Genomic DNA, 27,663 nt, shown 5'->3' with positions numbered 1-27,663 from the left:
TTAAGGAAATTAGAGGAAAGGATTATCTTTGTTACATACAGAGCCTGTGTATTAAGTTTACAAAACTTCAGCTGAATGTGTCTCTCTAGCTGTGTTCGGGGAATTGGGGTCTGAAGTATGTTTTTATATTAAAACTAATTAGTGTATATCATATTTAAATACTAGAATCAATTAATGCAGCCAATACCAAAAAGGAAAAAGAAAAAAAAGATAATATTTCCCTTAAAAAACATGTAGGATAAGCAGTTCTCCACAGCATCATCAAAAAACACAAGCAAAAAAAAAAAAAAACCACGAGCAAAGAAAATCAAGAGCTACTTAAACTTTCCAGCAATTTCAATTAAATCAGCTCAAAATTTCAACCTTGCCAATTTTCTGGAAACGCAGTGATTCACAGCTGCTTTAAAACTATGAGGAAGAGTCAAAATTTCCAAAACATATAGGTAATAGTAGAGAATATATTTAAATTAGCAGAACGAAGAATCAAAGTCTTCTCCCAAGGGATTGACCCCAATCTTTTTCCCAAACTTGACTCCACCTCCATTTCCAAACCCCAGTTATTTTTTTTTCTTAAGGGAAAAAGACTTCCATTAAACTTGGCTGAAGTCAGTAGGTGGAATACAGTTTTCAATTTTCCTCTTTAAAGCCAGAGTCTTGTCTCAAATATTGGAGACAGTAGCACAAATTATATAATGGCACCTGGGGAGCTAATCTTATCTTATTTTAATATTTTACCAGTCCTGGGGAATGACTTTTGGCACATGTTTCAAGGATGAACATATCTTAGCAGCTGGGTGTTTTTCTTTAAAGTATGTTTTAGTTTCAATACTATCTGAGCCAGCACTGCTTTGAAAAAAAATCTGATTGATTTTCATAATATATGGTAAATTACAAAATTACAGTTAGGAATATATGACAAAATAGCAAATAACTTCACAGGTAAAGGAAGAGACTGATCCCTGGAAATCTGCTTTGCTAACCTCATGAAATGGAAAAATGGAATATGTATTTTACAAAACTCTTAATTAAGCCTTGTTGCTGTTATTTGTTTTCATGCCACTATGCAATGCCCATATTACCACTTGGCACAATGATATAAAGTACTCTGGACTATTATGAGGTTATGAACAGTTCTGTGAGAGAAAGTTTTTTTTTAATAACTATATTTTTACTGGAAATGTAAAAGCATTACTTTGTTATTAACATCTGACCATTTCTCTGCAAGTACAAAATGGTATCCATGGCATTCTGCATTTTCTTCATAATTGTGAGATAAGTTGATTAACAGAGAGGCCTCTAAGCCAAAGATATTCAGTGCACTTCAATGGTTGAGAGTGAATTTGAATTTAGACCTATTCCAACACATTAACTACTATGCTATTTATAATCATCATCATCATCATCATTCCCCAGGGAGGCCCCACTTGACATGGTTGAGGGGCTTGTCTGCTCTGAGAAGAATGAGAGCTATGTCAAAGGTTCAACCAGAGTGGACAGGTCTTATCAGAGAAGCCAAATGAAGAGTGTCTTTTCCATAAACAATATGATGAGATGTAATTTACAGAAACCTGTACAGGATTGGTTGTCATGGGTCAACCAGAATAGCAGTAGGTGCTGGAATAACTGGACATCTGGTGACAAATGGGCTATAGAACTCAGAACTCAGGACTCTTGGCTGAACAATCAAAGACAGAAGCTGAAGGAATGTTGGAAGAGAAGTTATTTACTGGTTGCAAATATATGGACTGAAAACAAAGAAATTTTCTATTGCAAATCAAATCAAATTTGGGGTTCAGCTAGTTCACACAGTTTTGGTAGAACTGATAGCTAAATTTTGTTGAGTTTGGAGAACCAGATGAACCCATGCTGCTTCTGGAAGTCCATTCTAGGCCTTGGAGGCCTGGAGGAGGTCTGCCAGGCCTAGAATGGCCCACCGTAAGTGTGTGATGTCACTTCCAGAAGTCCGTTCTAGGCCTCAGAGGTCTGGAGGAGACATCCTAGGCCTAGAACAGCTCACAGGAAGTGCATGGATGTCACTTCTGTATGTCCATTCTAGGCCTCGCAGGCCCAGGCCTGCATCCACACAGAGATGTTCAGGTATTTGAATCGCACCACTGATCAAATCCAATGTGAAGAGGATATTCTGGAAAGAACAACAATCAAAATCAGAAATAACACAATAGATGTTAGTAGATCAGTGTTGATATATAATATAAAATAACATATTCACAGAAATAGAACTGAAAGAACTGCAAAGGTCTATCCAGGGCAATCAAATCTTTTCAGAACTAACTCAGACTGTAAAGGTGAACAAAGGAGAGTTAAACGTTAAGGAAGCCTGCACAGATATTGATTTACTGATTCTCAAACCAGTCACCTTCTCCTCTGCCTTCTTCTCAGAAAGCATAAAGTTCAGTAACTTAAAAGAAGAAGATAAATTGAAACAAAGAATAACTGAGCATCTAGAACAGCACAAAAACAATAGAGCAAGAGTTTGTTGTAAAGAATCAGCTAACACAAGTGTAAAAAGTTGCCAATACTGTAATATCAAAAATAAGCACCAGCTTACTTCAAGAAACAAACCAACTATATACATCATGGATGCACTTATATCTGAATACCTGAGATGCAAAATCAACAAAATAAAAAAAAGCCAAAAGAGAAGATTAGGCTGGAAAATAAACAATAAACTAGGATTAAATGCAAGGAAGCTAGAACAGATGAAAGAAAAGAAAGATCAAAGAATACCTTATCAAGAAATATCACCTAGAAACAGGAAGATCAAGGAAGCACTGGAAATAATAAAGCAGCAAATAATAGCTATAGCCTAGGAGTGTCAAATTGTCGGCCCGCAGCCGGACACGTCACGAGGAAACTGCACCCACCCCAATGCCAGCAATGGAGAAAAAGTTCCGATAAGTCATGTGACATCATGTGAGGTCACGAGTTTGACATGTCTGCTATAGCCAATCAGCAGACATGAAGCTCAAATTACACACTATAAGCAGAATCTCCAAATTCTGTCACATCAGAAACATTTTTACCAATCCATCAATGATTGAGGACTACACTGAACCAGTTAACACCTGACAAAGAAGAAACAGCATAATATTCAGCAACAAGATAACCCAAAGAAATAGAAGAATACAGTTTGGATAAAGGAGGTGGACAAGAATCTAAAAAGTGGAAGAATTTGTAATAGCAAGATGTGGAGATGAATTGCATAGATTTTGATTGAAATATCTGACTGCTCTAAAACCACTCATTGCCAAGCAATTTAACAACATACTGCAAGGCGGTGAAATTGAAGATTGGTTAACATCTGATAAAACCCACCTGATATTGATAGAAGCAGTATTAATAATATATGTAGGTATATCCATAATTCTGTATTTATTTATTTTTGTCATATTTATGTAGTGTATATTGGAGGTGGTGACCCTTTGAGACCTGTATGCAATGAAATTTCATTTTAATATATGCCAATTAGTGTATATTCAAAGTGACAATAAAGTTACTATTCTATTCTCTATTCTATTCTATTCTGTTCTATTCTATTCTATTCTATTCTATTCTATTCTATTCTATTCTATTCTAACAGGCAACTACAGACTAATTATCTGCTTATCGACAACTGTCAGATCATTAATTGGTGTAGTAGCTGATGCAATCCAACAGGATCTAGTTAAAAATAAGCCCTCTCCACCTAAGCATAAAGAAAACTGCCCAAACAACAGAGGAACAAAAGATCAGTCCATAATTGTCAAAATGGTTTTGGAAAACTGCAAAAGAAGGAAGACCAACTTGAATGTAACTTGGATTAATTATAAGTTGACTCCTTGCCACATGGCTGGATAATCAAGTGCCTGAAATCATGTCCCTCTGGGAGGGAGATGGGTGGTTTCTACATTTGATAAATAAATAAATAAAAATAAAATAGGAATGAGCAGAAACATTTGAAGCTTTGTGCACAGATCAATGGCACAATGGAAGACAAAATTGCTAGTCAATGGTGATAGACTGGGAAAGGTTAATATCAAGAAATACCGTAAATGCCGGCGTATAAGACAACTTCCGCGAGCGCTGAAATCGGCGCCAAAGACGGGGGTCGTCTTATACGCCGAGTCGTCTTATACGCCAGAAATACTGGTAGTTTCCGGCGTATAAGACGACGTTCTAGGAATGCGGCCCGGCTATAAAGACAGGGGTCATCTTATACGCCGGGTCGCCTTGTACGCCGGCATTTATGGTAAATCTTTCAAGGATACTCACTGTCACCATTACTTGTGGTGTCATAGCATTGATTCCTCAATTCCCAGCAATACTTCACAAGTCAGATTATGGCCATCAAACATCAAAAACATCTGCCAGGCTATCCCATCTCCTTTACATGGATGATATGAAGCAGTATGGTAAAACACCATCTGAAATAGAATTATTGTTCAACACTGCCCATATATACAGCCAAGATATTGCACATGCTTATCCCAGGTCCTTGGGAAGGACTAACTAGGTGGATAAAAAAGCCAAATCCAGTCTAAACATCTGGCTGACTTTAACAATAATAATAACCTCAGTTTGTTTTCAAGTCAGACCAAAAAGCTGGCAAGGGTTTAACTCAGTCATTCCCACCCTTCTAGCATGAATTAAAGTCCATTTCTAGGTAGGTTTAGCTTATTTAACCAAGAAAAAGTAATCAGCAGTATGGCTTAAGTGAAATTTTCTTCCAAAAGTATGAGACAGACTATCTAGCCAGCTTTCCAAAAATGATTCACAAATAATATCATTTTCACATTGGAAGATGGACTCTAAATCCATTCTTTTCTGCTGAATATATCTGATCCCTTGCTGCAGGGGTAAAAATAAATCAACTGATCAAGACAAGACTGACTTCAAAGAGCTTGCTTTATTTTTGTTTATAAGCAATAGTGTCACTGGTTATATGTTCTGCTTTTTTAAAATACTCTATAAAATCCCTAATTATAGCAACATGAATACATCGTTCAGAAGTCCTGCCTTCACTGTGGCTTTTCCAATCAACATATCTGTACCTCCATTTTTTTTAAAGAAGCCTTTAAACTGGTATTAGCTGTTACAAGATTTGCTACAGATTTGAAACAGAAAATATGTTTGAAGTTATGCTTGACGATAACATTTTGGGCATGATCCAGCAGGAACTCAGGAACAGGAGCTGTGCAAGAGCACCACCATGTGCAGAAAAGTTACTGGATAGATTATGATATCACATCTGTTTCCTTCCATAGAAACATTAGGAGAAGGAATGCAAAGTGAAGTGGAAATTTAAACTGTCAAGCAAGCTTCTGAAGACAGTCTCTGGAGTAAAAAGATGAATGATGCCTCCCTGTCTACATGTCTTTGCTGCGGAGTAACTATCAAAGTAAGCATTCATTTTCTTTGGGGGAATTTATCCAAATCTCACTTCAATATCATGCATAAATGTTCAAGTGAATGTTCTCTTTCTTTCTCTCATGATACCATATTACTGTTGAGTCTTGGCAGTGACAAATGACAAACCACGTCTTCCCCTCTCAGCAGTTCCAATTTGCATTCTGCTATCACTGTTTCTCTTTCATTGGGATGGTAAAATTAAAAAGGCAGACACTCTGAAAAGAACATTAAAATACCTAAAACTGCACAAGATCAGCAGTTCTGCAAGGTATTCACCTACCATAGAAAGGCTGCACTGAAAAGTGAGAAATTTGAGCATATAGATAGCAGGAAAAGTATGGGAAATTTGTCTTAAAAGTTTTCAACTTTAAAAAAAAATCAAAAGCATTTACTGCGATTTTAAAAATGTCACACAAATAAATGGACTTTAATAATGTTCAGATGGTTCAAAACAGTTTGGCAAATGTTATTTACTAGAGCACTACCAGTGCATATTTTAGTTAAACAGAATATACTATATATGATAGGTACATTCTACTCCAGAAGGAAAATAGCATCTCTGTTTGTTCAGGATGTCACTATTCTTGCTTGTTCTCAGAAAGCTTTTATATAGCATGCTAAGCCTGATGAATTTGTTATCCTGGGATGGTGAGTCCCAAGAATAGACCTGATAGCCATCTGTTTAGGAAGTTTAAATTTGAATTCCTTCATTGACCAGTGTCTCAGACTCAGCACCTAGGTGGCCCTTCCAACTCAATGCTCCTATGAATTATAGTTAAGATAATTTATTAACACTGTCAAAAATACACAAGAACAGATTAAAGGGGGACAAAGAACCTATTTCTACATTTGCTTTTGTTTGAAGCTTATGAATCAAAGATTTTCACATAAATAAAAGATCTGTAAAAAAAAAATCTGGGTAAGAATACAGAATTATTCACTTCACATTCTCCTACAGAAAAACCAAATCCATTAAGGATAAGAACCATTTTGTTACAGGAAATGTATTAAAGGAACTCCCTCCCACTAAACACAAAGATAATACATATCCTTCATCTTCATCTCCACCAGGAGTCCAAATACCAAATCTGCATCAATCTAAATTATTCAAATATTTCAGGCAACAACAACAATAATAACAACAATTTAGAATTCAAACAAACAAGCACTGCCACATAACACCCCAGACTTAACAATTGTCAATAAAAAAAAAAAAAAAAAGTCTGGATAGTGGACGTGGAAGTTCCTGGAGACAGCAGAATAGACAAGAAAGAACTGGAGAAGATAACAAAATACAAAGACAAATAGAAGTAGAACGACTGTGGCAAAGGCAAACAAGGGTAGTACCAATAGTAATAGGTGCCTTAGGTGCACTCCCTAAACAACTGGAACACCACCTGAACACCATTGGCATTGACAAATTCACCATTAATCAATTTCAAAAGGCAACCTTACTAGGAACTGCATCCATACTGTGACAATATCTGTAATACCATCAATTCAAACATCCACAACTGCCTTGGCAAGGACTTGATAGGTAGACAAAAATGTCAAATCCAGTCTGAACATCTGGCTGACTGTGCAATGACCCATAATAATAATAATAATAATAATAATAATAATAATAATAATAATAATAATAATAATAATAATAATAATAGAGTTGGAAGGGATCTTGGAGGTTTTCTAGTCCAACCCTCTGGTCAGGCAGGAAACTCTATACCAGTGGTGGCAAACCTGTGGCATGAGTGCCAAAGGCGGCACTGAGGGCCCTCTCTGTGGGCACGCGTGCCATCGCCCCAGTCCTAGGCCTGCAACTGGGTTTTATAAAACCTTTTCGCTTTAGGCTTTCGCTGCCATGTGCAAAAAAAAAAAGGTTCAATCAATCAGTCAATTTCAACTTCTCGCGGGAAAAAAAAAGATCTTGCAAAGTTGGAATTGATTGATTGAACTTTTTAGTCCCACCCAGTCTATTACCACCGCAGCCAAGCCCACCCAATGGGCCACACCCACCCAATGGGCTACACCCACCCTGCATCCAATGATGCATAAGTGGGTTTTGGATTTCAGTTTGGGCACTCAGTCTCTAAAACAGTGCTTCTCAACCTTGACAATGTTAAGACATGTGGACTTCAACTCCCAGAATTCCACAGCCAGCATTGCTGGCTGTGGAATTCTGGGAGTTGAAGTCCACATGCCTTAAAATTGTCAAGGTTGAGAAACACTGCTCTAAAAGGTTCACCATCACTGTCCTATACCATTTCAGACAAATGGTTGTCCAGTCTCTTCTTAAAAACTTCCAGTGTTGGAGCAGAGACTGGATAACCGTTTGTCTGAAAGTCCTATTCAGGTCTTCTCTAACAGAAGCCCTTCTAGATTTCATTCTGGTTTCTCCTTACCTTTTATTTTCAAGGGAACAAACAAATTAAAAGGCAAAAGGAGGAATATATGGAAGAGTGAGCTTCCCACCAGACATGAATCTGGCAGCTGTAAGACATATTTCAATAGCACTGATTTCTCTTGTGACCAGCTAGATCACAAGGCCTAGACAGCCAATCTGCAGACAATAATCATTAGCTTGAGAGAGAGAGAGAGAGAGAGAGAGAGAGAGAGAGAGAGAGAGAGAGAGAGAGAGAGAGATTCAGAAAAGAGCCAGAGTTATAATTTTTTTTTAAAAAAAGAGTTAATAAAAAAGGGTAATGCAATAACATTTCACAAAAGATAAGAAAGGCAATTAGATAATCAAAGAAGCTTTGAAGAATTGAAGTATCCACTTCATCTAAAAATGCAATGGGGAGAAAAAATGGGAAAGCAAAAAAAGAATGTTAATATGTGTTCCCTTCCAAGCCATAAGATTAAAGGTGACCCATAGTTATTATTTAAAGCGAGTATCAGGCCATTTAATTTTCTGCTTCAGTTGCTTTCTACTCTTCTTCCCCATCCTCCTGCCTAATGGCTATTCCTTTCTTCAGTTTCACCGTTCTTGCTTCTCTAACACTGCTCTGAGTTGTATTTGATGAGAAACCAAATGTCTGCTGTAATGGCCCCCATGCTGTATAATCAAATGCCATTTTCAATGAGTTAATAGTTCTCAATGAGTTCCATCCCTTCAAAATCTGAATGAAAATGTGCTTCTTGATGGAAAGCATTTACTGTTCCTTTCTATCTCCTGAGGATAGATCAGTAGCTGTGGCATTAATTTCTTTGATTCAGATAACTTTGTATGTGTATACACACACATAGTATCTCTCTCTCTCTCTCTTTCCAACCACACAGTCCCATTTTAAAAATCCAGGCATTCTGAACCTGATGTAGGCAAAAATACATATCTGATAATGTCACAAAAGATGCTTTGTAATTTTCTTTTTGATATTCCAATTGAAATACTACAGCTATGTCAGAAAACAGCCATCTGGAGATGATTGCCGTGCCCTGATGTTGTGTGAGAAATCAAATGGGCCAGCTGGGTCAGGTAAAGGTTCTGTATAATTTGTGAGTAAATAGAAAATGGGCCGAGAAAGTAATACAAATGACAATGCTTTGCTTAAAGGAAGAATGCTATCACGCTTTTGAAACATTCGTATGTCTCAGAAACCCAGCAAAAATAGTAATCAAAAGGAATAGATATGACAACAACAAAAGTGCTGAATGTGGCACCTCAAAGAATAACTAAAGGGGGCTCATGAATAAAGATGTGTATAGAATTGTGCCATAGCTGTGCCAGGAATGGAAGCTTGTAGCTATTGGTCACATAAGGCGATCCAGACAAGAAGAACTACAATAAAGACAGCTGTCTTTATTGTATAGTTATATTAACAAAATCTGGCAAGACTGAAAGTATTCCCCCATCTCCTTTCCTTTTACTCTGAAGAAAAATAGGGAGGGTCCCCTCTGAAGCTCTTCCCATATGCTCTTCCTTCTATGGGCTGAGACATCTTTTACATACTGGTTGTCCAATCTGAGGCTCTCCCTCCTGTCTTCCAAGGTCATTTCCATATCCCATTACAGCAACTCTTTGAAAATCAGTGTACTTCAGCGCCTCATTAATAGAATAACAGAGTTGAAAGGGATCTTGAAGATCTTCTAATCCAACGCCCTGCCTGAGTAGGAGATACTATACCATTCCAGACAATTGGATGTCCAGTCTCTTCTTTAAAACATTCAGTGATGGAGCATCCACAGCTCTGAAAGGCAAACACTGGTTTATTGTTCTCACTATCAGGAAATTTCTCCTTAGTTCTTGGTTGCTTCATTCCTTGATTAGTTTCCATCCATTGTTTCTTGTCTTGTCTTCTGGTGCTTTAGAAAATAAGTTGACCCTCTTTTCTTTGTGGCATCCCCCTCAAATATTGGAACACTGCTGTCATGTCACCCCCTAGTCTTTCTTTTCACTAGATTAGACATACCCAATTCCTGCAACCATTCTTCATATGTTTTAGCCTTCAGTCACCTAATCCTCTTTGTTGCTTTTTTTCTGCACTCTTTCTGGAGACTCAACATCTTTTTTATAATATGGTGACCAAAATCTATTGTCTAAGGCAACAGGACCAAGAGCAATAGAGCTTGGACTGTTGGGTGAGATTCAGATCTTCATCTCTTGTCCATTTTAAATGAAAAACAAAGCTCAGTTGTTAATTGGAAAACTGAATTGTATTTTTTATAATTACTTTGATTTCAATTTTATCATTGCCATATTTTATTAATGTATTCTAACACTATTTTTGCTTCGCACTCTTATTTAATTGTAAAGTGCCAGAAGTAATATTTGTTTACAGCAGTGTACAAGTGTAATAAATAAAATCCCAGCTTTTGCAACTGGGAACAAAACTATTCCATTGCTGACTCAGTTGCTAATCAGATCTTGGATGAAAATGATGTTAATGCTAATGCAAAGCCTATCGTAGGAATTGAACTTTCTGGTTTTTATCAGTCCATTGCTTGATTAGATTTCAGAGAGGAGAACCTATTTGAAATTATAAAAGCTGTTACATGTCATGGAAATATAATCAACACAATCTGTACATTTGTCAATGCATGAGGAAAAAAATGAATTCTCAAAATGAGAGACGACAACCCATAGAGAAGCTGGATTTATGCTTTGATCCAATTGTAAAAGATCATTTTGTGGGACAAAATATACTTTATGTTTTGGGTTTTGTTTTTGTTTTTTGTTTTTTAAAAAAAGAAGTTTTCTCCATTCTAGTGCCTTTAGAAACCTGGAAGAAAAATGAGCAACTTTCAGAATTAGAAAAAAAAATGTTGTAAACAAGTAACCAACCTTTCCAATCACAAATCAATATGGACTGTTTCAGATACTTTCCATGCATGTGCCCATGTAACTGAAGAATTCAATTCAAACATTCAAATCTGGTTGTATTCACAAGTCAGTTTAAACACTCAAATCAAAGTCCCAAAGGTGCTTTTTCTAAGGTAACTTGCCTTTCTGTGTTTTTTGCTTAAAGACTTTTCACCTTTCATCCAAGAAACTTCTTCTGTTCTGACAAACGTTTCTTGGATGAGAAGCAAAATGTCTTCCAGCAAAAAACAAAGGAAGTCCACTTGCCTTTGCAAAAGCACCTTTGGGACAACCATGACCTGGATGACTGAGAATCTCCATAGACACTTAAATCAAAGAAGATCCAAATCACACATCACTGCTAATGAGATGATTATGGTTTTTCAGATGATTGTTATAGCAGCCTGGAATGATGTTTTTCAGAAATCAGGTTATTCCTGATTTGTTGTTTGCATGGAATAATGATGAAATGTATCATATGGAACAGGCTAGAATTTTATCAGTGAGTGCTTCTCAGTATTAAGTAATGCTGCATGCATGTACTTATTTATCTGTCATCTATCTCTCTTATGTAAAAGCCATTGATGTTGAGGTTGGGAGAGAATCAACCCCCCCCCAGCAATTATCAGTGTATATGTATCTTTAATAAAACAAGTGGGGGTTGGACTAGAAGACCTCCAAGGTCCCTCCCAACTCTATTATTATTATTGTTGTTGTTGTTGTTGTTGTTGTTATTATTATTATTATTATTATTATTATTATTATTATTATTATTATTATTATTATGTAGTTGCTTTCATTTCACAGGATTTCTGTCTCTATGCAAGGAACAATAAAGACAACTGATCAGTAGTAATTCTGCTTGCCTTAGTTCTTGGGGCATGGCATTACTGAGAAATATACTAAAATTCAACTTGTCTGCCATAAAACAACTGCTCCTGAAAAGAAAGAAAGGCGGGAAAGAAAACAAAAAATGTGAGATAGCTGGAACCCCATAAAATATTTGTGAAAAACTGATACAGCACTGTTAAATGTTCAGCAAATGAAATCTGCCTTGGTTAGGTGATATGGCAATGTAATTTTCCACAGATCAGCGAAATTTCATTGAGGTAAGGACCTTTAAATAAGTAACCTAGTCAGTCTAAATGCCTGTTGGACATACATTTTAACGTGTATTTTAAACAACAGTAGTAACAAGAACAGCATTTTAATGAGATAATATATTGTACTTCAGCTTGTGAAAGAAAGCTACTCTAGTAAGTGAAGGCTAGGCATTCATAAAAAGCAAAAAAAAACAATCTTCAGATTTTGTTACTACAAGCATTTCTTCTACTTTTAGCCTATTGGGCACATTATATCCTGCATTTGACTCCAACTTACTTTTAAAAATTGTCTACACCAACCAAATACTTTTGTCTTCCTAGTATTTGAGCACAGTATCACTGAACTGAAAGATACATCAAGTATGGGAGGATATCTTGTTTTATGAAGAATAAAAAACATCAACACATGAAAATAATACATTAAAGATGGAATATATGTGGTGAGCACTCTTGATGTTCCCTTGAATGGCAAAGAGCTCTACTAGCAGGGGTTTTTTTTGGTTTTTTTTTTGTTTTTTTTAGCTGTAAAGGACCTCAAGGTATATGTAAAACCTTTGGGATTGTCTACACAGTGGAGAATGAAACTAGATAAGATTGATGTATGATATAAGGAAAAGGTTTCAGGCACAATTCTTCGTAAACACAGTGCTGCACATTTTGCCAAAGAAACTTACTTCATTTTGCCTCTTTTCAAACTACGTGAGACAGCAACCAGCCTTGTATTATTCCAAAGGTGCTTTTTCAAAAGGCAACTGAACTTCCTTTGTTTTTCCTTGAAGACATTTCGCTTCTCATCCAAGAAGCTTCTTCAGTTCCGACTAAATGTTAGTAAATGGGAGGATCTATATTCCTGGCAGTCATTTGGTCATTAGCACTCTTTCTGAGAGTTGTTGAGGCCATGTGGAGCTTCATCTGTGCCGTCACCTGAAAAGGATGTGGAAACTTTTTGGATCTGCTGAAAGGACTCTCAGAAAAAAAGTGCTAACAACAAGATGACTGCAAGGAATACAAATCCTTCCATTCCCCACCATTCAGTCAAAACTGGAGAAGCTTCTTGGAAAAGAAGTGAAACATCTTTAAGGAAAAACAAAGAAAGTCCAGTTGCCTCTTGAAGAAGCACCTTTAGAACAACCATGACCTAGATGATTGAGAATCTCCATAGATAATCTTGCATGAGTGATACCTAAACTAATAGATGAGAGGAATGTAGAAAAAATAGTTTTGTTACTATCTGGGAATAGACGAATGGGGTCTGTAGTTCTGATACACAGAACTAGGAAGAAATTCATCAAAATCAGATCAGACATCAGAGGACAGCATCCAGAAATAGGAAATGAAAACTTAATTGATATGCAGCAAGTCATGTTTAGCCCAAGCAACAAAAGACTGTGTCCTGATCCAATAGGATCTGTCTAAAACTGAGGTGACATGGACGCTGCTAGCAAAGAATAAAAGAACAATAGTAATAGCACTTAGACTTATAAACTGCTTCACAGTGCTCTACATCCCTCTCTAAGTGGTTTACATAGTCAGCATTATTGCCCCCAACAATCTGGGTCCTCATTTTACCAGTCTTGGAAGGATGGAAGGCTGAGTCAACCTTGAGCCGGTGAGACTCAAACTGCCAAACTGCTGGTAGCCAGCAATCAGCAGAAGCAGCCTGCAGTATTGCATTCTAACCACTGCACCACCTCTGTACACAAGCTATACAAGTTTCTCTTGGAAGAGTCCATTGCCTGGATCTTTCAGCTGTGTTATGTAGCTCTTCCTCCAACAATCCAGCGTGAGCTTAGTCAATTCAGCTGGAGGCAGATTGTAAACTGATATGGAATGAGAAAGTGTGCATTTGGTTTAAAAAACAAACAAACTTTGAAATCAATTAAACTTTATTGTTGTTGAATTTCAGTATCTTCCACTGCTCACTGCTTAACATTAGGCAACCTGTTCAGCTGCTCCTCTCTAACGGAGAGGTTCAAGTGTTAACTGCTTGTATGAAAAATCAAGGGCTGCCTCTTTGGAGCTAAATTCCTATATAACCTACAGAAGCTGCTGCAATAAAAAAAGAGTTCACCTCCGGGAATAGCATGATTTAAGAATAATAAGCACTTATATTTACTATTTCAAAATCTCCTACAAGAGAAAAGATTTCTGGCCATTTTTTTTTCCAGGCATTTGAAAATAGTGTGTTCATGATAAGCATCTTTCTTGCCATCTTAAATTAGGTTAGACTCCTTAGGACATGCAAAGAATCTATTTGCAAGCAGAAAAACCATCGTATATATAATAGTATATAGCTTGGCTTTCACAAGATAAAAAAAAAAGCAATATTCAAGTTCTCACTCAAATGAAAGACGGGACATATATAATCTTGCCCATGAAATTTTGTTCTCTATATCTGGGCTAGATCTAACAATAGTGATGTAATTTGAGTGAGTTTGGTGGAGGCCTGGCTTATTAAAAATACTCATATGGCGAGAACTGTCTTTGAGCCCCTAAATGAGACTTATTTGATTAAGAAAAAATGAAGTGTTCAGTCCACATCACGTTTAGTTGTCTGGTATTATTTCATATTGTCATTTATTATGTTTGAAATTAATGCCTCTGGATAATTACTGCTTTCTGATTTATATATAATTCACAAAACAGGACTGTAGCATCATCCTGATGGAATTTACTCATATTTACTTTTATATTTTTTTAGTATTCTGATTACTGATGATTACATTGTTGCACATGGGCCAAAAGAAAGAAGCTGACATTAACATTAATTTTGACAGTGTTAGCAAGCTTGCGTTTAGGATGGAGCTTGGGTAGGATGAAGCAAGATCCCTATGATCCAAGGAGCCCAGTCTTCATTCTTCCGATTGTTTTCAGACAGAAAGAGATTAAATTAATGTTTTACTGAGCTTAGCAAACATGAGCTATCCTGCTCACAGGAACATACATGAACCATTTGTTCATACAGACAGGACTTCAGTTGTGTCACTAAACTGCTGCATTCTGATTCTAGTTATGATTGTTCTCCTATTCCAAAAGGCCATTTGCATATCTAATATATACTTAAAAAAAGGAATGTTACCATGCTCTGCAATTATAATAACCAACATGCATAAACATAAACTTAGTATTTTATGTGTCCAGATTAATGAAGGATACTTAAACTAATTATTGGGATTGGCAAAGGACACCACATGACCTGGGCTTAGAGTGAGACTTAGTAAGATCTGAACGTTAAAAATGCCAGGATTTTCACTCTAGTCATATGACTATAGGACAGAATTGGATGTAAAGTTATTGTAAGGGAATTGAAATTAAAAGCTCACAGATATAATTGAAACTTTGACTCTGGAATATCTCAGGGTCCATCTTCTTGAACTAATTTCAATTTGCCCAGTACATACATCCTGGAAGAACTTGATAGTGTTTTCCATTTTTTTGAGCAATATCATGGATGGAGGCTTTCAGGTCCTAATAGATTCTCTGTTGCTGAGATGGACCTTTGGAGTATCATTCCCTTGAAATTCGCTTTTCATAAATTGTTGACAATAGTTATTCAGGACAGCTTTTAAGATATGAAACACTGTCATTTATTTATTAGTTGCAATCTTTTGATAATTATTTTGGATGTATGTAATGCATTGGATTGTATTTTTACAACAACAACAACAACAACAACAATAATAATAATAATAATAATAATAATAATAATAATAATAATAACAAATAGTAGCAGCAGCAGCAGCAGCAGCAGCAGCAGTAGTAGTAGTAGTAGTAGTAGTACTAGTAGTAAAGTTGGAAGGGACCTTGGAAGTCATCTAGTCCAACCCCCTGCTCGGGCAGGAAACCCTAAACCATTTCCGACAAATGGCTATCCAGTCTCTTCTTAAAAACTTCCAGTGTTGGAGCATTCACACCTTCTGGAGGCAGGTTGTTCCACTGATTAATTGTTCTGTCAGGAAATTTCTCCTTAGTTCTAGGTTCCTCCTCTCTTTCAATTTTCATCTTTTCTTGTTATTGTACCATGGATATTTTACTGTATTTGACACTATTGTAAGCAGTTGAGTCTTTCAATTGTAGTGAGTAGAAATCTGAAAAATAAACCCCATATTAATCAAGTGAGCATTCCAAATAGTTCCTATCTTTATTCAACTGATATGACCTTCCATAGGATTCTTTTCCCTACAGATTCCATAGGATGCCCACATACATGATTGCATATTTGTTGGTTTAAACTAGGAAAGCAATACAATAACAATAACAATAATAATAATAAAGTTGGAAGGGACCTTGGAGGTCATCAAGTCCAACCCCCTGCTCAGGCAGGTAACCCTATACCATTTTGGACAAATGGCTGTCCCGTTTCTTCTTAAAAACTTCCAGTGTTGGAGCATTCACCGCTTCTGGAGGCAGGTTGTTCCACTGGTTAATTGTTCTAACTGTCAGGAAGTTTCTCCTTAGTTCTAGGTTGCTTCTCTCTTTGCTTAGTTTCCATCCATTACTTTTTGTCCTGCCTTCTGGCACTTTGGAAAATAGCTTGACTCCCTCTTCTTTGTGGCAGCCCCTGAGATATTGGAACACTGCTATCATGTCCCCCCCTCATCCTTCTCTTCATTAAACTAGACATACCCAATTCCAGCAACCGTTCCTTATATGTTTTAGCCTCCAGTCTCCTAATCATTTTTTTTTGCTCTTCTCTGTACTCTTTCTAGAGTCTCAACATCTTTTTTACATCATGGTGACCAAAACTGGCTGAAGTATTCCAAGTGTGGCCTTACCAAGACATTGTAAAGTGGTATTAATACTTCACATGATCTTGATTCTATCCCTCTGTTAATGCAGCCTAGCACTTTGTTGGCTTTTTTGGCAGCTGCAGCACACTGCTCGCTCATATTTAAATGATTGTCCACTAGGACTCCAAGGTCCCTCTCACAGTTACTACTGTTGAGCAAGGTATCCCCTATACTATACCTGTACATTTGGTTTTTCTTGCCTAAATGTAGAACCTTACTTTTTTCACCATTGAATTTCATTTTGTTAGATAGTGCCCAGTATTCAAGTCTGTCCAGGTCCTCCTGTATCCTAAGCCTGTCTTCTGGAGTCTTGGCTATTCCTGCCAGCTTGGTGTCATCTGTAAATTTGATGAGTTCCCCATCTATCCCCTTGTCCAAATCATTGATGAAGATGTTGAAGAGCACTGGGCCCAGAACAGAGCCCTGGAGCACCCCACTACACACTTCCCTTCATGTAGATGTGGTTCCATTGAGGACCATACGCTGAGTATGGCCATTCAGCCAGCTACGGATCCATCTGGTGGTGATGCTGTCTAATATGCTTCATATGTGTGAAGATGTTCTCCTACAAAAGAATATGATCCTTCCAACCTACCTCCCCCCCCCCATCCTGTCAGAACTAATCCTTCCATCGCCCCACAATCTTGCCCGAGCTGATGAAGCTTTTTGGATGAAGCTTCTTCTTCCTCAGGGAAAAAAACAGTCTATTTTTTTCAGTGATTCTCAGTGAGAATCTCCATATACATGTTCTCCTACAGATACCCATTTGAACATGTCTGATAGAGATTATTTTTTAATGAAATCATTGCGGAGGGAATACTTACTTACTTACTTACTTACTTACTTACTTACTTACTTACTTATTGAATTCCTGAAAGTGGCTCTTAATAAATTGAAATAACATCATCACAGGTGCCCGAGACCCTAGAGCAGTGGTTCTCAACCTTTTTAATGCCACAACCCCCAACCAGTCATACGTCGAGGACTACCCAAATGGTCGTAAGTTGAGGACTACCCAACCGGTCATAAGTCGAGGACTTTCCCTGCCCAGGAGTGCCAGGCATGTGTGGTGCTGCCCCCAGTGCCGGCCGAGGCGTAGCTGGCAAGGGGCAGCGATGGCGCAGGCTGACCACCGGCTGGGCCACCAGTTGGCCCAGCCCAAGGGAGGTAAGGCACCCGCCGGGCCCCACACGCGCCAGCAACCCTCCCTGTGCCTGCCGGCCTCCCACCTCCCACCCCTGACCCTCTTTTACTTACATTTTTAGTAGTTGCTCAGCAGGGAGGGGGGGAAACTTCCAGACAGCTCGCCTTCGCTGCAGACAACTTGCAGCACCGTTTGCAGAATGGGACTTTTGGTGGGCTCAGCAGGGCAGAGACAGCCTAGATAATTCCTATTGGCTTTTGAAAGCCAATAGAATTAGACTCTATTCAAGAGAGTCTATTCTATTGGCTTTCAAAAGCCAATAGAATAAAAGGGAGTAGCACAGCTAAGGAAAAGGGGAAAAAATGGCAGACTGCGTTGTTTGGCGACCCCCGTGAAATGGTTGTTCGACCCCAAATGGGGTCGCAACCCACTGGTTCAGAACCGCTGCCCTAGAATTTTTGTTCCTTGAAAAAAGGAATACATGTTATCTATTGAAGGGCACTGGGTTGCAGTGGTAGTCTTCCCTTTGCAATGACTGGGACTAGATGCTATTAGTAGAGTAGAAGAAACCAAGTCCAAGGTTCACTCATACATTAATTACTTATTTATTAACAATTCAGGAGTTGCAGCAGGTCCAGAATAAGGTGACATAGACAGTTTCTGGCATGCCTATGTACAGTAATACCTCTCTTCTATGAGCTGCTCTGGTTGCTATGCTTCTGGGTACAATTCAGAGTATGGTTATCACCAATAAACACTTTCATGGCATAGGGCCTGGCTATCTCTAGTGCCATCTGTTTTCTGTAATGCCTGCCTGTCCTGTTCAATTTGACAAAGTCCCATCAATTATGTAATGCCACCTAGAAGTAAGCCAGAGTCTACTGCCCAGAGATGCTTTGGAGTCAGCTCATTTTACAAATTAGACAGACAAACTGACAGATTTATGTGCACAGAAGCTGTCAAATTCATGATGAAAAAAACAAACTGATCCTGAAGCAGCTTTTTGTTTAACACAACTCTGCCTTATTTCCTTTACACTTACCTAAATTTTAGGGCAACATTCATATGAACATGTGTGGACAATCTTCATGGAATTCTAACAGCCTGTTATCTAAGTGTTCTAATTATTTATACTGTAATGCAACACTGTGTTCCTGATAAAGAATGGAAACAAAGTGGCTGAAAGAAATTTAATTCCTTAACATACTTTATTTATATCATGCATTTTGTTTTTTTGAATGAAATACAGCTTCTTATCGTCAGTTCCCCGTCCTCTGCCCCTAACATTCAGTCTAAAGCTAGAACTTTCTTGCTGCCTTTCTTCTCCTTTTAAAGGACAAGTAATACTTTCTACACATTTTCCAGCCATATTGAACACTAAGAAGGCAAGGATGTAAGAAGCCCATGACTTTCTGTGGTAATGTCTGTCAGTTCAGAAGGTGATGAAATGAAATATTGAAGCTAGGGAGAACATACAGATAAAACAAAGAGACAGACCTGTGAGCTGGGGGGATGTCAAGTTGATGGCCAAGAGCAAAGGAAATGCTTAAAAGAGCATTCCAAAGAAGTCAAACATAAATATACTAGACAAGGAAGGAAGAGAAGACAGTTTGGCAGGAGATCCTGAAAACAGATTTCTTTCAGAAGAGATGGAATTAAAGCCAAAGACTGTCAAAAGAAATAGTCCATCTGTGGCGACTTGGAGTCTGAGAGCTTTTCCTTCTTAAAGCCAAGAGACATACATTGCTGCACTTAATTAGGGGCACTCTCCTTTTGCTGATTTCAGAGTCATTTCCCAAAGGGAAATTACAGTTCTTTTCAATGCATTAAAAAACTGTTTCATACAATTTTTCAAGTCCATCTATCATCCCATGGATGAAAATCCTAAAGGAGAAAACAACCCAAGAAATGTGGGATGCGATCATAAAAGCCCAGTCCAGCACAATACCACTGAAAAAGAAAAACAAGAAATTCAAGAAGAAACCAGCATGGCTGCAGAAAGATCTCTCTGAAAAACTGAAAGACAAAAAGGACAAATACAAAAAATGGAAAGAGGGGTACATAACTAAGGCCGATTAGCAGCAGACAGCCAGAACATGCAAAGATGAAGTCAGGAGAGCAAAGGCTCAGAACGAACAAAGACTTGCAACAGAAATCAAGGATAATAAAAAAGTTTCTTCCAATATATTAACAACAAGAAAAAAGTCAAGGAAACTGTAGGCACACTAAAGAGAAAAGATGGCAAGGAAATAACAGGCAACAGGGAGAAAGCAGAACTGTTTACCTCATACTTTGCACCAGTCTTCACACAAAAAGAAACCATAGCCCAACATACTAAAAAACCACTGCAAAATGCAAACTAGAAACAAAAATTAAAATAAGCAAGAAAATGGTAAGAGAACACCTATCTGACCTTGATGAATATAAATCACCAGGACCCAACAGATTACATGCCAGAGTTCTGAAAGAGCTGGCAGATGTTATCTCAGAACTATTGTACCATATCTTTCAAAAATCCTGCAGCACCAGGGAAATACCTGAGGATTGAAAAAGGGCTGATGTGGTTCCCATCTTCAAGAAAGGGAAAAAATTGGATCCAGGAAACTACAGGCCAATCAGTTTAACATCAATACCTGGGAAGATCCTGAAAAAGATAATAAAAAAACAGATCTGTGAACAAATAGAAGCAAACAAAATTATAACTAGTAGCCAGCAGGGGTTTGTCAAAAACATATCATGCCAAACCAATCTTATTTCATTCTTCGATAAAGTGACTAAACTAATAGACCAGTGAAATACTGTGGATGTAGTATACTTAGACTTCAGTAAGTCATTTGATAAGTTAGACCACAACCTACTCCCTAGTAAGATAGAAAAAGGTGGTATACACAATATCACCACCAGATGGATCTGTAGCTGGCTGGCAAACCATACTCAATGAGTAGTCCTCAACGGCATTACATCCATATGGAGAGAAGTAAGGTCCAGTAGTCTTCAATATCTTCATAAATGACTTAGATGAGGGAATTAAAGGGGAATTCATCAAATTTGCAGATGACACCAAACTGGCAGGAGTAGCCAACACCCCAGAAGACAAACTCAGGATCCAAAAAGATCTTGACAAACTTGAACAATGGGCCCTATCCAACAAAATGAGTTTCAATGTGGAGAAAAGCAAAGTTTTACATTTAGGCAAGAAAAATCAAAATTACATGTACAGACTGAGCAAGACCTGGCTTAAAAACAGTAACTTTGAGAAGGACCTTGGAATCCTAGTGGACAATCACTTAACCGTGAGCCAGCAGTGTCCAACAACAACCAAAAAAGCTAATACAATCCTGGGTTGTATAAACAGAGGCATAGAATCAAGATCACATGAAATATTAGTACCACTTTATAAAAACCCTAGTAAGACCACATCTGGAATACTACAGCCAATTTTTGGTCACCATATCACAAAAAAGATGTTGAGAGTTTGGAAAAGATTCAGAGAAGAGCAACTAAGATAATCAAAGGCCTGGAGACTAAAATATATGAAGAACAGCTGCAGGACTTGGGTTTGGCTAGTCTAAAGAAAAGAAGAAACAGGGGCAACATGAGAGCAGTATTCCAGTATTTGAGGGGCTGCCATAAAGATGAAGGGCTCACATTATTCTCCAAAGCACCAGAGGGCAGGACAAGAAACAATGGTTGGAAACTGAACAAAGAAAGAAGCAACCTGCAATTAAGGAGAAACCTCCTGACAGTGAGGACAATTAACCAGTGGAACAGCTTGCCTCCAGAAATTGTGGGCATTCCATCACTCAAGATTTTTAAGAAGATTTTACATAGTCACTTGTCTGAGATGGTATAGGTTCTCCTGCTTAAGCAGGGGGGCTGGATTAGAAGACCTCCAAGGTCCCTTCCAGCTCTATTCTATTCTACTTTACTTGGAAGGAGTTATGTTTTAAAAAGTGCTCCTGTAATAGAAGTTCACCTAAGGTCAAGAAGAATTTAATGTTCTAGATTCTGTCTCATAATATACATGCATATGTGTGTATCCACACATATATGTATGTATGGCATCAATTCTTTGTAATATGGTACTTTCAAGATGCATTGCGATTTTAAATCCCAAAATTTCCAGTCTGTGTGGCTATTGAATTCTTTCTGTTTAAGAAAATTTGGGAATTAATTGTTCATATAATTAAGAAGATTGGTGAATTGATGGCCTGGGGGAGGGAGGGGGTTGTCCCTTCTTCCTATTAATTCATTTATCATATCCTCAGATCACAATATTTAATGATGCCCTCTTTTCTAGCTTCAGTTTAGTTCATTATGTGTGTTTTCATTTTGCTTTGAATCAGGACTTTTGCCAGGGAAATTAAGTCTGTTTCATCCAAAAGGAATTAATAGTTTGCCATTTCAAGGCACATTTGACTGACAGGGTTAGAGTTAGGGTTAGACTGTTCCATATTTTGTGAAGGAGATGGGTAGGTCATGATTTATTTTATTATTAGTTGGATCATGTTCTTTTTTTCAGGCAAAATGTTGTAAGCACTGATGAAACATCTTTGTTTTTTGTGATTTAGCATTTGAATAGTATAGCCTTATATGACTTGATATTACTGAAGAGGCTGCCATTATATTAACTTTGGGAGGAATTCAATTAAATAATACTGAATATTGCTTTCAACCTGCCTTGTGATATACTTCAGGAACTGAGAGATGAGGCAAGGACATTTTTAGAATGTGTGTGTGTGTGTGTGTGTGTGTGTGTGTGTGTGTGTGTTTAAAAAAGGTGTTTTGAATCACCTTAGCTTGGTTTGTCACGTGATAACTCTAGACAAACTATTTCTTATGAAGCTTTAGTATCCCTTTTCTGAGCAAGGACTCCATTTTTTATTATAAGAGACAGTTCATCATCTGCTGCAAATAGAAGTCAATGATTGTTACAAAACTGACAGAAAAATAAATTGGGGTCTAGGGAGAGCTGTAAAAATCATTCCCAAATCTGTCCAGCTTTATCCAGCTATTATTAGAGGAAATAAAACCTACTTCTCCATCATTCAAGTGTTGAATAATGTAAACATTTCCATTTCTGCAATATGTTACTTCTTATTTGTCCATTCTTACTGAACAGGAATAATACACAGCTGTCAATGTCTGTAAAAATGATTTGAGCATCTGTTAATAGACTCATGATGAACTCCCAACCTTTTGCCCTTATTTCATGAAAAGTTACATGGTGATTCTATTATAGGGTTTCCTAAGTATTTGGTTGAACTGGCCTGTGAGGCATGAGATGATTTACAAATTTTATCCCAATTTTCAAAGGATTACAGTGGAGATTCATTTTGAAGGGTGGTTAAATTTACAAAAGTTCCTCTAATCTCCAAGAGTATCTTCTTATAAAAAAAAAACAGAGAAATTGCATATCAAATTAGCATGATGGGTGATTATCAGAAATATATGTTTTAATCAGTATTTACTTCAGTAAAGTTGCTAACTGTAGATCTTTAGATAGATTTAAAACTTCACTGCTTTGCTATGAAGACCTTCTAGGTACTTATTTTCACATTTCTAGATACTGTTTTTCTGTCAGTTTCTGTGTGTTCCTCATCAAAGGATTTTCATATTAGAGTAAATAAATCTTGAAAGTAATGAGATACACATATATAAATAAAAGAGCAATTACACTTATATACTGCTTCACACTGCTTTACAGACCTCTCTAAGAGGTTCAAAGAGTCAGCATATTGCCCACAACAATCTGGGTCCTCATTTTACCATTCTCAGAAGGATGGAAGGCTGAGTCAACCTTGAATTGGTCAGGATCAAACTCCTGGATACAGGAAGAGTTAGCCAGCAATATTGCATTCTAACCATTGCACCACCATGGCTCTTAAGAAGTTGGTAATGAAGTTAAAATACATATGTACTATATGTATGTCTTTCTTGGTCCATTCACCCATTTAAAAAAAAAATCAGTTATATTTGCTTCATAACATTTTGATCAAAAGTTCCAGTTCCAATTGAAAAACATAAAACTACAACATTGACAAATGTATTTTCCCTCCAGAAACTAATGGTGAATTTGATCATGCTGTTTCAAAGGGTAAATATTGTTTACACATATTTAGGTATGCTAAGACAATCTAATTACTATTTTTTTATTATTTTTATAACAATTTGACAGGAAAGCATATGTGTAACATTCAGTGATTTCCTGCTTATTTTAGCTTTGTTTTCTGTGGAGTTTTCAGAAATGTAAAGAAAGTAACCAAAAGAAAATTGCTTATCTCTGAACTAATTGACCCTGTGATTATTGGACAGGATGTTATATAGCAATTAAGTAAAAGTCTCCTTTAAACTGAACTTCACTCCTGAAGACTTTATGAACAGGTTTATATAAGTTCCTTGGCAACTGTACAAAAAAAGTTTGCCATTGCCTTTTTCCAGAATTTTTATTTAAAATCCCCAATTTAAATTATAACCCACAATTCCCTGATGACATCTTATCCAAATATTAACCAAATCCATCTCTGCTTTACCTGTTTTAGATCTGGCAGGAGCCACAATCCAGCTTTATGAAGGCCAACCATTAAGAATGTACTCAAAATTCTCATGAATATCTGTAACTCTTTAATTCAGTGGTTCTCAACCTGTGGGTTGGGACCCCATTTGGGATCGAACGACCATTTCACGGGGGTCGCCAAACAACGCAGTCCGCCATTTTTTCCCCCTTTTCCTTAGCTGTGCTGCTCCCTTTTATTCTATTGGCTTTTGAAAGCCAATAGGATAGACTCTCTTGAATAGAGTCTAATTCTATTGGCTTTCAAAAGCCAATAGGAATTGTCCAGGCTGTCTCTGCCCTGCTGAGCCCGCCAAAAGTCCCATTCTGCAAACGGTGCTGCACCAGTTGAGTAGTCCTCGACTTACGACCGGTTGAGTAGTCCTCGACTTATGACTGGTTGGGGGTCACGGCATTAAAAAGATTGAGAACCACTGCTTTAATTAGAGACTTATTTATCTATAATGTACATTGTTTGTTTTGTTCATTTCTTAACAGAAACATTTTTGCAAACAATTTCCCAAATATTTATGTTGAACATATAATCCTTATCTTGTATATACTTTTCCTTTAACATGCTTTATACTGTGTTGCCTCAATGGTTAACTGCTTTAATGGTAAAGTTCACAAACATATAGAATCATATTAGCATTGTGCTATATATTATGTGATCAATAAATGAAAATGAATGTAAAGTCAAGAGAGTTTCTTTTATTTTATATTCTTTAACATAAAAGTTTTCATAAATGGGTGCTATCACCCCTCAGTACATTCCATAAATTTAAAATATGCACATGCATACATACATGCATACATACACACTTGTGCAGAGACAAGAAAATTTGTATTCGTCTTTGTTCATGTGTTGCAAATCTGTCCCTAATATATTTCCACTTGCACTTGCTTTTTTACAAAGTACAGTTTTGTATGTGGTTTGCAAGCTGAAAGATGTATAATAAAATTCAGATAAATGCATTTAATGTAATTAGAAGCTGGAAAGTAGAGAAAGACCCTGAAATTACAATCCAACTAGAAATGTATAAGGAGAAAATTGCTGAACTTGAAAGTATGTATATAATCTATTTTGAAATATTCTCAGTTTGCATTATCTACATTGATACATTAAATATTGTTGCTATAAAATTCAGGATTTTATCCTAAGTAATAAAGTGCAGTAAAACCAAGTAGTTAATCATCAGTAAGCATTTTAGATCAAGAGCCATAGATACATTTAAAAATTAAAAGTACAATACTTCAGACATTGGGCAAGTGTAATTGCCAAGCTATTGATATCTCATCTGGTTAAATTGTTTGCGGAAATTCTGGATCCATTGCCTATAGATGATATAAAAATGTTCTTCTATGCAGATAAGTATTGTATTTTCATTGATTGTAAGCCACATATGGAATCTCACTGTAAACATTTTCAGTAACAATCCTTGGGCAGATGAATAGAACTATTAAGTCTGGAAGTATTCTAAAGCAATATACTTAAGCAAAAGGTTTTTTTATAATTTTTCTTTTTGGGAAATACAAATTATCTAATCTCAGTTTATTATGATATAGTCTATTGGAATTCTTCTAGCCATTACATGGAAATCAGCTATTTATTTATGTCCCTTGCTTCTTATCCTAAATGAAAGAACCTCAGCACTGACTATAACAACACAACAATCTGAAGGCGAAGCAGGCAAACTGATGATAGCCCCTTTTTGACTTCCATGCCTAAGAGAGGACTAGAATTTATGCTCTTCCATGTTAAAAATCTGGACTGGTTGCTAGTTGCTTTCTAGGCACAATATAAAATGTAGGTTTATACTTTTAAAGCCATTAGTAACTTAGGGCTTAACTACCAGAGAGATATGAATTTGTCAATTAATTCTCAGTAGCAGGAGATGTTCTCTTAAAAATGGATTGAATTTCTGATGGGTGGGTGTTAGGTTCACAAAAAAAGATAAACTCTTATCTTGCTCCAGGTTCTGCAGTATATTTCTTCCTCAGTTTTATTAAGAAATAGATGAAGATTTTCTTTACCTTTGGAATGTTGATTCTGGACTGCACGACTCCAGATGACCTCTAGAGGGCAGCACATAGATATGAAACACTCAAGCTCTGTATTTCAATTGAGCAGCTGTGTAAGTTGTTGAGACTCAGATATGGTAGCTATGTTGTAGTGATTTAAACTGTAAAGTTATATATATATATATATATATTTCTATTGCTCCAAATTTTCTCGCCTATCCATTGAAAGAAATGCAGGATCATCACCCAGGAGAGAAGGTAGGCCATTTGCTGACTAGACTTGTAAGTTTAATAGACCTGACTGTCATGTCACAGGTTAGTATTTATGGCATAGATAATGTGCTATCTTATTGTAGACAAATATAGTGCTATTTTTTCCCTGTTCTCTTTGACAATAGTTATATATCACAGAAGATTTATGAGTACAGACAAGGTCTGCTTTAATTAAACTAGATCATTCCACTGATTCCTCTGTAAGCTCTGTGTGCTGAGATTCAACAGCTTTCTGTTAACCCTTCTTGTAGCTAAATTAAACTAATCTAGCACACCTTTAAAGTCAATTAGCACCATCCACATAGAGACCTAATCCAGTTTTAATGAACTAGATTCAGTACACACCTTTGGTACATTTTGATTAATTTTTTCATTAGACAATATCCTAACATCCTGGTGGGCTTCCCAGGGTGTCCTCCAGGACAATCTGAAGCTGCTCAAGCTAGCTGCAGACAGTTTACACAAATGTTGTTTAATCAAAGCTTAATCAACATTTGAGAAGCAATAGTAAGAACTCAGGTGTATTGAACCTTGGGCCCTGTGCCAGATACAATGAGATATTTGGGAGGGAGCATTTTACTAGCTCACTATGGATTCAAGAGCTTAATGACTTCATGATGTCGGAATTAATGGGGGAAGGGAAAGTTACTCATTAATGTTGCTTGTCTTTGGAAGTTCACCATACCATTTGAATTTTTAAAAAAATCTATAATGGTTAATAGCAAAGTCCATCTGTTTGTAATTCTGGTGTACCTTTTTAAAATAAATTCCCTACATTTACACCATTTTTAGTGTGATCATTTGTTTATAGTGGGCATATGAATATAAAGAAATATTGTGAAATAATAAATGATGTAACACATGGGACTCATATGAAATAAAATAAATATGATCATAGTTAGTACAATCATTAACAATGCAATCCTATATATGTCTACCCAAAGTACAGTAAGTCCCATTTTGCTCTACAGTGATTTCCCTGGGGTAAATGGCTATTGGAATGCAACCCGCACAGTTCTGAATAATCATAAAATTCTAATTCTTAGAAATATTTGACAACTCTTACACAAACA

The sequence above is a fragment of the Crotalus tigris genome, unplaced genomic scaffold, assembly GCF_016545835.1.
Source record: "Crotalus tigris isolate CLP2741 ecotype Arizona unplaced genomic scaffold, ASM1654583v1 scf7180000019565.861182, whole genome shotgun sequence".
NCBI lineage: Eukaryota > Metazoa > Chordata > Lepidosauria > Squamata > Viperidae > Crotalus > Crotalus tigris.
This window is presented reverse-complemented; position numbering follows the sequence as displayed.